Below are 11,183 nucleotides of genomic sequence, written 5' to 3'. Positions count from 1 at the left end.
ATTCCAAGATCCTAAAATTATTGAAGAACTAAGCACAGTTTGTCGACTTAATCCTAGAACATCTTAGGTAAGCAAAAGCCTTTTGCTAATAGTCTAGAAACTATTCTTGGTTGATAGGTACGTCTAAGAACTTATTAGGTAAACCTATCGATTTTGCCACGACATAAAAGGACTCCTTACTTATATCGTTGAGTTTCACCAAAACTAACATGTACTCACAATTGTTTGTGTACCTTGCCCCTTTAGGACCAATAAGTAACACCTCGCTGAGCGAAAACTATTACTAGATTGATGTAAAGGATATCCAAGCAAGTGTATATTTTGGCATGGCACCTTTTAACTCAATTTTTAAGTTTGGAACTTAAGGCTCTTACTATGTTGGTTAGATTTTAAGTGAACTAAAATCCTTAATCATGCAACATAATCAAGCTTCTGATCTCATGCATTTTAAGACATATTTAAAAGCAATAAATAACTTAAAACATGCATAAGATAAATGTGATCTAGTATGGCCCGACTTCATCTTGAAGCTTTGACTTCAAAGTCCGTCTTGAAAATCTCCGTGGGAGGCACCATTTTCTTCAAATAGGATAATCTATAACTAATTACAACTATTTGATGGTACGCAGACCATATTTGAATTGAAAAATAACTTTGGTACTTTAGACCAATTACATTCAAATTAATGGTACGCAGACCATATTTTCTATCCTATTTGGGCCATACTAGTCACTTCATAACCTGCAAAACAGTACATATACAATATATACCATTCACCCATTCATTATCATGAATGGCCCACATAGCTGGTTAGTAAAACACATTATGCATCACGTAAACATTTGCAGCAATTAATCAAGGGCACCAATAATCTACCAATTATTCAGTCCTTATTAATTCTAATCAAGTTGTTTTAACCTTAAGGATTTGTAGACCTAATCAAGAGTTTTATGACTAAAAGGGCTCCCACTTAAACCAATAAATTCATATGCTTTACTAATTTTAAACATAAAAATGTATTTCAGGTCAAACCGGAAACATACAAATTTAATTAAAATTTAAAGCTCATATAAATTTATAATTGAATCCAAAAAGTTTAATTTAATTTCAGTCGTTATTTAAATTAATTCATGATTTTAATTTTAGTAAAATAATTAGAATAAATAACATTTATTATAATTACAATATTCAAAATTAAAATCCAAGAAAATAATTTAAATTATTAATTTTAAAATTAATTAAAATTACGTGAACTGAAATTTTCAAATTAAACATTCAAAACGATCTAATCGTAACGCAAACACCCTACGCATTGCACGCCCATGGGCCGCACGCACACAGCCATTGCTGGCCATGTGCGCGCAGCCCATGCGCTCGTCGCATAGCTGCTGCATCTCCATCGCAAGCCATCGCACGCTGTGGTGCTTGCTGCGCGCGCGCCAGCGCTCGTCGCACGCGAGCCATCGCTCGCAGTGCGCGCTCGCCAGCGCTCGCTGTGCGCGCGAGCCATCGCTCGCTGGGCGCGCGACATCGCTCGCTGGGCGCGCGACATCGCTCGCTGTGCGCGCGAGCCATCGCTCGCTGTGCGCGCGAGCAACGCTGGGCGCAGCGCTTGTGGCACGCGAGCTTGCGCTCGCTGCGCGCGAGGCTGCGCGCTCTTGCGCGAGGCAGCGCGCGTTGTGGCGCAGCTCGCTTGCTGCCCACACGCGACTGCCTTGGCTCGCCCTTCGCCCATGCCCATTCGTCCATTGCTCGTGGCCCACGACACAAGGCAGGGCTGCTGCCTTCTGCTCGTGCACTACGCCCTTGCTCATTGCATTCGTGTCGCACGGGCGACGAGCTCCCTTGCTCGTCGTCGCATGCCCGCATTATACAACACCCCTTAAGGGTAACACGAAGCGTCCATTGCTTTGTGCGTGCAAGTTATATGAACGAATCGCATAAAAAATTTAAAATTTATAAAATTAATGACAAATTAATAAATATTATTAATTTCATAATTTTAGGGCGAAAAATCGAAAATTTATTATCCAATTGATTTCCGATTGTTATGGATTCAAGTCTAGGTCATAAAAATTTAAAATTTATCATAAATTTACAATTTTTATGGTGGTTTTTAATCATAGGTTTCTAATTAAATTACAATTAATTATGAAAATCAAATTAATTCTAAATTATTCTAATTTTCAACAAATTAATCATAATTACAAATTAGATTGCATAATTAACAAGGCTAGGCATTCAAACTTGTTAAACATATACAGTAGGTCAATCAAAAATTCAAGATTTATCAACAAGAATCGCAAATATTTAATTTAACATCTTAAATTTACGAAATTTTGCATTCGAAAAACTAAAACCTTCGAAAAGTCATAGTTAGGCTTCGAATTTGAGAATTCTGGGTTCGGCAAAAAAAAATTATTTTTGTCAAAATTTTAGAATGCCTTTTACATGCGGAATTGACACAAAAATCACTCGATTTGGATGAGTAATGAAGAAACTGCCGAAAAACTGCGTACGTATAATTAAATAAACGCAATTTGCAATTAATTAACAATTACGAAAATTAATCACCCCTTTTAATTCTTGCAAATTTGTAATATTTAACCATGTTCATGCAATTTAGATTATGAAAATAATAAGGGGCTCGTGATACCACTGTTAGGTTATGATACATATGATATTACATAAATCATGCGGAAACAACCATTAACCCAGGATTACATATTATTTACACATAATCATATAGCATAATTTAGATGCATACTCTTTGTTGCGTGCCCTCCCTAGCTGCGCCCGAACCGAACAAGAACAAGTCTTTAGGACTCCAAGTGTCATCCCTCCGTAGATAGTCCACAGCACGTCCGGATCCGCCTTAAGATTGACCAACTAGAATCGCCCTTAAGGTACTAGGATTTTCGGCACTTTTGAGCAAGATGTGTGGCTGAATTTTTCTCTCAAAAACTCACTTTGAATACTTAAAAACTCGTTATAAATTGTGAACCCAGGCCACATATTTATAGGGTTATGGAAAGGGAATTGGAATCCTATTCAGATACAAATTAATTAAACCTAGAATCCTACAAGAACTCTAATTTAATTAATTCATCAAATAGAATTAGGAATTTAATCATTAACCGAACTCTGCACGTTTTAGGAAACATGCACGAACACAAACACTTACGCGCACACACACGGCAGCCACGATGGGCCGCCCATGCGTGCGTGCGAGCAGCAGCCCACGCAGCGAGGCCTGCGCGAGCCACAAGCCCACGCAAGCACCCGCGCGCGCTGCGCGCGCTGTGCGCGCTGCCACGGCCTGCTGGGCCTGGCCTTGCGTTGGGCCTGGCGTGGCTGTTTGTGTGGCGCGCTTGGCTTGCTGGGCGATGGCCTAGCTTCGTGCTGGGCCCTCGTCCGGCAGGCCTCGTCCGATGCTTATTCTTACGATACGCTTCCGATTAAATTTCCGATTCCGGAATTCATTTCCGATACGAACAATATTTAACATTTCCGATTCCGGAATTAATTTCCGTTTCGAACAAATATTTAATATTTCCGTTTCCGGAATTATTTTCCGATTCCGATAATATTTCCAATTCTGACAATATTTCCGTTTCCGGCAATATTTCCGATTCTGGCAATATTTCCATTTCCGATAATATTTTCCGATACGTACCATGTTTCCGTTTCCGGCAACATCTACGACTTGGATAATATTCATATTTCCGATACGATCCATATTTCCGTTTCCGGCAATATCATCGTTTCCGGAGTATTCATTTCTTGCTTGTGACGATCTCAGCTCCCACTGAAACCAAGATCCGTCGATTCCGAATATCCATAGATAGAGTATTTAATGCCATTAAATACTTGATCCGTTTACGTACTATTTGTGTGACCCTACGGGTTCAGTCAAGAGTAAGCTGTGGATTAATATCATTAATTCCACTTGAACTGAAGCGGCCTCTAGCTAGGCATTCAGCTCACTTGATCTCACTGAATTATTAACTTGTTAATTAATACTGAACCGCATTTATTAGACTTAACATAGAATGCATACTTGGACCAAGGGCATTATTTCCTTCAGGCTATAACAAAGGAGTTGCCCAAGGAAAGTTGAATGTAATCACTAGGCAGGAAGCTGAAACCTCGTCTGACATCATAGCTGGTACTTTTTCTATTAACTCCATTGTAGTTAAAGTACTATTTGATTCTGGTGCTACTTATTCGTTCATATCAAAGGGTATCTTAGAGAAGTTAAAATTGAAAGAACTCGAGGGAATTGAAGTAGCCATAGTGATACCAACCGGTGAGGTTGTGAAGTGTACTAAGATCCATAGAGATGTACCTTTGACCATAGCCAAGGTGTCCCTAGAGCAGTCAATTCAGAAAGAATACCGCATTCTTTTAGATGGTCATCAAACTCGTGGCTAAGATATTCACCTCCTCGATCCGATCTTAGAGCTTTGATTTGCTTGCCATGTTGATTCTCTACTTCATTTTGAAATTCTCGGAATTTCTCAAACGATTCAGACTTGTGTTTCATTAAGTAAATATAGCCATATTTACTGAAATCGTCCGTAAACGTTATGAAATAGCTGAACTCACCTCTAGCTTTCGTACTCATAGGCCCACATACGTCCGTATGTATTAGCCCTAGTATTTCGCTTGCTCTTTCTCCCACCTTTGAGAAAGGTTGCTTTGTCATTTTGCCAAGTAAACAAGATTCGCATTGATCAATCTTCTCTAAGTCAAATGATTCTAGAATTCCCTTTCGTTGAAGTAATTCCATGCGCTTTGTGTTTGTATGGCCTAATCGACAATGCCACAGAAATGTGAGATCTGAATCAACAGTTTTAGCCCTTTTAGTATTTATGTTTTAAATGTGTTTGCTCGTATCTAACACATATAGACCATTTTCTTGTTGTGCTGAACCATAAAACATTCCATTCAAAGAAAAAGAACAACTATTATCTTTAAATTGAAAACTAAAACTTTTAGAATCCAAACTTGAAACGGAAATAATGTTTCTGGTGATACTAGGAACATAGTAACAGTTTTCTAGTTCCAAAACAAAACCACTAAGCAAAGAAATAAAATAAGATCCTACGGCTAATGCAGCAATCCGTGCTCCATTTCCCACGCGTAGATCCATCTCGCCTTTATCAAGCCTTCTACTTCTCCTTAGTCCCTGCGAATTAGAACATAATTGTGAGCCACAACCAGTATCTAATACCCAAGAAGTAGAATTAACAAGATTACAATGTATAACATATATACCTGAAGTAGAAGCAACGTTCCCGTTCTTCTCATCTTCCTTTCTCTTCAAGCAATCCCTCTTCCAATGCCCCTTCTTCTTGTAGTAGAAGCATTCAGAGTCGGCAGGAGAACGAGTCACCCTCTTCTGTTTACCAGAACTGGTGCCGTTGGACTTGGATGAGGGCGTAGCCTTGCCCTTACCCTTCTTTCCCTTATTCTTGCCTGATTTCTTGAAGTTCTTGCCCTTACGCACCATAAGCACATCGTGCTTATTCTCTTGCTTGAGCGTCTTTTCAGCGGTTTCAGCATACCGTGAAGCTCAGTAAGAGTTTTCTCCATGCTGTTCATGTTGTAATTCTTGAACTGATCATATCCACTATGAAGCGAATGAAGAATGATGTCAATAGCCTTTTCATTTGAGACGTCAGAATCCAGAGCTCTCATGTTATCAAAGAGTCCAATCATTTTAAGAACATGTGGGCTCACTGGTTCTCCTAAAACTGGTTCTCCTTTCTTGAGCTTAGTCTCAAGGATCAACCTCTGAGTCTCAAATCTTTCGATTCTGGCTTGGTCCTGAAACATGTTCTTCAACTCCGAGATGATTTGGTAAGTATTCGACTTAATGAACGTTTTCAAAAGTTCAGGACTCATGGATGCAAGCATCACACATTTGACATCCCTGTTGGCCTGGATCCAACGGTTAAGGGCAGCTTGAGTTACCTCCAGCCCAGCCTCTTCCGGTAACTCTTCCTCAAGGACATATTCCTTTTCCTCATGCATTAGAACTATTTGCAAGTTCCTTTGCCAGTCGAGGAAATTGTTGCCATTCAACTTCTCTTTGTCGAGAATTGAACGCAGGTTGAAAGTGTTGTTATTGTTTACGGCCATTTGATTACTACATTTGAAAAGAATTCGCAATAAATAACCATTCATAACTTAATAACTTTAAAATAAAAGCTAACATGCAATCATTAAAGAAATTAAACATTTCATTCATGCAAAAAGCAAAGCATGGTCCAAAAAGAATGAAATGATTCCAAGACCCTAAAAGTCCTAAATCCTTAAGCAGCTTTGGCATGTCTTAAGTAGTTTAAATTCTAGGTAAGCAAAACCTATTGCTAGTAATCTCCAAATTACTCTTGGTTAATAAATTAATACCATAATTTATCCTATTACCACAACATAATGCCATTGTTGTTTCTGTTGAAACCACAATCAACGTGCTCCTTTGGGACGCCTTACTATGAGGGGGTCGAAAAAGCGCGAGGCTAATGCGTGACCTTGTCCCTCGTGGGTGTGACAATTCTTTTTATTCAATCAAGTGTAATTGGATTTCCTGTGAGTATACACCCAATTGACTAGTAATGTAGGAGTCGCCATTCAGTTTTTAACGACAATGAGAAAAACTGACAAAACCCGGTTATCGTGACATAAAGGGAGTGCAATTATGTTTGACCACGACGGCCGTAGGTTCCCTTGTGATCCCGGGTGTGGGGATCTCTCAATATACACCCGCAAGGTAGAGATTGAGGGTTCGGGGGACTGTAACTACCGAGAGGAGTAATTCGCTCGTCGATAACTCCAGAGGCAGGATATCCTTACTAGCTCAGCATAAATAATTGAAGGGACATGCGTTAACTATTAAACTAATCTGAGTTGATTTTAGCAATATGCAACATATAATACTAATTCGATCGTGATTATCTGATTTAAATAGCATTAAGGGACCTAGCATGATAATCCAATTTCCCAAAAATATTATATTTGTTAGGCGTGATAGAACAATCAGATTAGGTTAGTTTAACAGTTCATAAAAAGGGCGAGGAAAGCAGTTAAATCATCAAAAAGGGACACATTACGACGCACCCTTGAGAGGTGCGTCACGGTTCTCAGAAAACTAACCACTTTCACTTTGCTATTTCTCCTTTTTATTTAACGAATCTCAATTATGGGACAGGATACGTTCTGTTCGATTTATGGATCGATTGTGACAGAACGCGTGAACAGTTTCGCAGCGAGAGGCTTAGGCTAAGGGTTGGAGTCAATACTCTGAATATAATTGTGTGTTGTTGTGTGTTCTTTCACGTCGAAGCTAGGGGCCTATTTATAGGGAAGAGTTCGTGGAAAGATAGAATTGCAGAGTTCTAATCCACAAAGAATTAGGAAAAGAGACGTACCCAGGTATTTTCAGCGCCCAGGCCTGGGCGCCGAAGATTTTGGCGCCCAGAGCCAGGCGTTGAAAATAGGGTCTGGGCAGTTTTGTTTAGTCAGATTCGGATTCCTAATATCCGTAGAGTTTGAGATTAATTCGAGTCTTTTAGCGCGTATCAATTTTATGACGGAATGCGTCTGGGCCCGTTACGAACTCTAGGTTCGTTAGGATTCTAATTAATACGTAACTCCTATTTCCGAATCCTATTAGGAATAGGATTCTCGCGGTTTTCTATCTCATTTAGGATTTATGTTGGAATGCAACACCTAATTCTGACAGGTTTCTATCTTTTTATGATTTGCCACTTTTAGACGCTACCTTTTACGGCAGTTACTATTTTGAGCAGGTTTCCATAAATAGCAGGTTTCGGGTGAAATGAAATGGGGAATCGAGATTCGTTTATTTTATAGGAGATGCGTTGTCAAGTGGAGATTTACGCTTTCATCATCGAACCTTTCCCTTGCGGGAACGGGGACAAAAGTAGGTGTCTACAGTTAGCCCCCACTTTGACTGAGTCTTGGAGTAAGACAATGGTCAAAGTATTAAACGGAGTGCGTCACACAAGCCATGGTGTATGTGACCTGTTTTGCGAGGGTCTCACGAGCCCCCGAGTGATAACATTTGACTTAAGGGTCATCACTTGAAGTGTCGACATATCCCTCACGTGTCATTGGGATTTGTCAACTGATAGTATAGAAACTTCCTCACTTTGTCATTGGAAGGATCTAAAGGTACGTAGAAACTCCCTCACTTTGTCATTGGGAGTAGCTACAGATGTTTTCGAAATTAAAGCTGTAAAGTGTAATTGGGCCTGGCCAAGCCCAATCACGAGGTAAAACATTTTTAAAGATTCTCATTTTCAGGGCTAGCTAAACGAGAAAACCCCCTTGTTTTTATAGGACGTAAAACGAAGGAAAATCCAGCACATCGTTCTTTTTTGGAAAAACGGAAAACCAATCCTTTAATTGGAAAAAGGGAAAACTGAAAAAGGTTATCGCTGCAGCGACTAAAGACCTGCGCGGTTAGTGACGCAGACCCCGCCCGCTGAAGGTGGGCGAGCCTGTCCGCTGAGGGTGGACGCCCCGTCCGATAGAAGTGGACGAATCTGTTTTGATGTTTTGAAAATAAGGACCTACGCGGTTTGTGACGTAGACCCCGCTGGTTGAAGATGGCGAACCTGTCCGCTGAGGGTGGACGCCCCGTCCGATAGAAGTGGACGAATCTGTTTTGAAATTTATTTTGCTTTTTTGAAAATAAGGACCTACGTGGTTTGCGCCGTAGACCCCGCCGGCTGAAGATGGCGAGCCTATTTTAAATTTGAAGATTTTATTTTTTTCGAAAACTGAGGACCTGCGCGGCTAGTGACGCAGACCCCGCCCGATGAAGGTGGGCGAGCCTTGTCCGCTAAGGGTGGACGCCCCGCTCGCTGGAGGTGAGCGAACCTGAATTCGTCTTTTCGATTTGGGATTTGCGTGTCACGATCTTGCCCGATTGAGGTGGGCAAGTCCCTATTTCATTTTTTTCTTGTGATTTCTTTTGAGAATTTCTTTTTATTCATTCTTATAGGAGCGAATTCTTCCGAGGGATGCTCGGATTTAGTTGCAACCAGAATGTGGGTTGAAAATGTGTTTAGATGGACCATAGTCTCGTGGTCATCTTCCTTCATGGTTTTGAGCTAGTCCTTACGGCTCAATTTTGCCACTACCTGGGTCCTTGATTGGGGGACCATGTATAAGTATCAACGGCGACCTTTGTCTTGAGTTCGTAAACCGGTTCTTTTTCTTTTGAGATTATCCAAACACGGGACTTTGTACAGCGTAGTCTGGAAATATTGTTTTAACTTTGCATACCTTTTCCTTTGAAATATATATTTTCTTTCGAGTCACCAAGTACTCGTGCCTGGCGGTCAGTTCTTGTCAAAGAGGTTCTTTGGGGATACGCATTTTGTAATGTCCTTGATTGTGTTTGGGATCGTGCTCGTAAATGCGAGCGATCTTCGTAGTGGTGTGCTACTCTTGACAAAGTTGTGAGGTGCAACTTTTAGTAAGGAAATTGGCAATTTTCGAGTCGAATGGATGCGGCAGGGCCCAATAGAAATTAGGGCCTTTTTTTAGCCTGGGTTCATTTTCGGCGCCCAGGCCTGGGCGTCGAAATAATTCACGCCCAGGTGGGGCGTTGAAAGTGTTGTTTGGGCTGGTCTTTTGATGACACAGTTGGCCTCTTGCTCATTCGTTTATTTCACTTGGAAGCTCTATGTATTCTCTTGTCTTTTGTTTTTTTCTTTGTTTTTAGAACGTGATGATTTTCTTGAGAAGCCGTAGCCGATTGGTGGACTACGGTGCTTGTTGATTTGGGGCGATTATTTTAAGGAACTGTTGCTCTTAAGGCTTACAGTTATTGCGATAGTTGGGCAAGTCTATATGGCCCGAGGAACATACCTTGAGGTGTAAGACTTTGATCGCTCTTATATTTTTTTTGAACGTGTTCGTGAATGATGATATGTATGTGCGAACGAGCGTTCATAGAATGGCCGTTGTGTGCGGTCCATTAATAAGTTTGCTTGAATCATTTTTTTTTTGAGTAATGACTGATTTTGAATAGTTTGCTTAGAAGCTTGATAGGGTTTAGACCCATTCATGAAGTGGGCTCAAGCATCGTGCCCTTTTCAAACATTTGCTTCGAGATTTTTTTTATGTTGCTATAGTTGTTTCGTAGCTTGGAGCCCCCACGTATGCATGTTGGGATGCTTCCTTTTGGCGTACGATTTTTGTAGGTTCTTTCGAGAAAGATTCCTTGGGGTTCCGCTCGTGTAGGTGCGAGCTATCCCTTCCGTGGTAGGTAATATTTTGCAACTTTCAATCCTTAATGTAGAAGTCGTGTGGCTTGCATTTTGAATTTGGGCGATAAATAGTCTTTGCCTCTTTTACACATGCTCTTTGGTCGTGCCCGTATTAGTGCAATATGCCTTACTCTCTCTTTTTTAGATTTGTACTGTGGGATGGTTGAACTTATGGTGCGACGTAGGCTTATGTGGCCTAACCATATGTATTTGAACATTCCTCCAGGTGTTGGGATATCATTATTATTTTTTGTATTGGAGTATTTCATCATGCCTTGTTCAGGTGCTTGAATAAGTGTGGCACCTTCTGCGTGGGTTTGCACGGCTTATTACTTCGTTCGATGCGAGGATCCATAGGTGTTTCTTTCTTATTTTTATATCTGGGCAAAACATGGCTAGCAGAACTTTGACAGTATTTTTTTCTTTCGCTTTTTTTTGGAACGATGTAGACTATGTAACGGGCGCTTTATAGGGCGAGCGTTATGTGCAGTGGTTTGATCGGAGTTTTGGTGACTCGCGATTTTCAGTTACCCTTGTTAGTGGGGTGACTTTATATATTCTAAGTAGTGCTTAGAATTTGGGAGGGGTTGTAGCCATTCTAAGGTTTGTTTTTCACAATTTAAAGCTTAGGATTGTGCCCCTATGATGTATGTATAGCATTAGCGTTGAGAATTTGCGATAAAATCGTCATTTCGAGCATTTTTAGAGTGTTTTTCTCAAGCCCCCAATTGTAGCTACGGGATTGGCTTGGTGCTATAATGCTTTGCATACGTCTTTATGCGTTCATGGTGACATGGATCATGAATAGTTTGAACCAGACTCGTTTAGTGCGAGGTACGTTCGAGTAGTGACCCGCTACTTCTCTTGTAAATG

This window comes from Spinacia oleracea, chromosome 3, assembly GCF_020520425.1.
Source record: "Spinacia oleracea cultivar Varoflay chromosome 3, BTI_SOV_V1, whole genome shotgun sequence".
Taxonomy (NCBI): domain Eukaryota; kingdom Viridiplantae; phylum Streptophyta; class Magnoliopsida; order Caryophyllales; family Amaranthaceae; genus Spinacia; species Spinacia oleracea.
The sequence above is the reverse complement of the archived record's forward strand: the minus strand, read 5'-3'. Positions refer to the sequence as shown.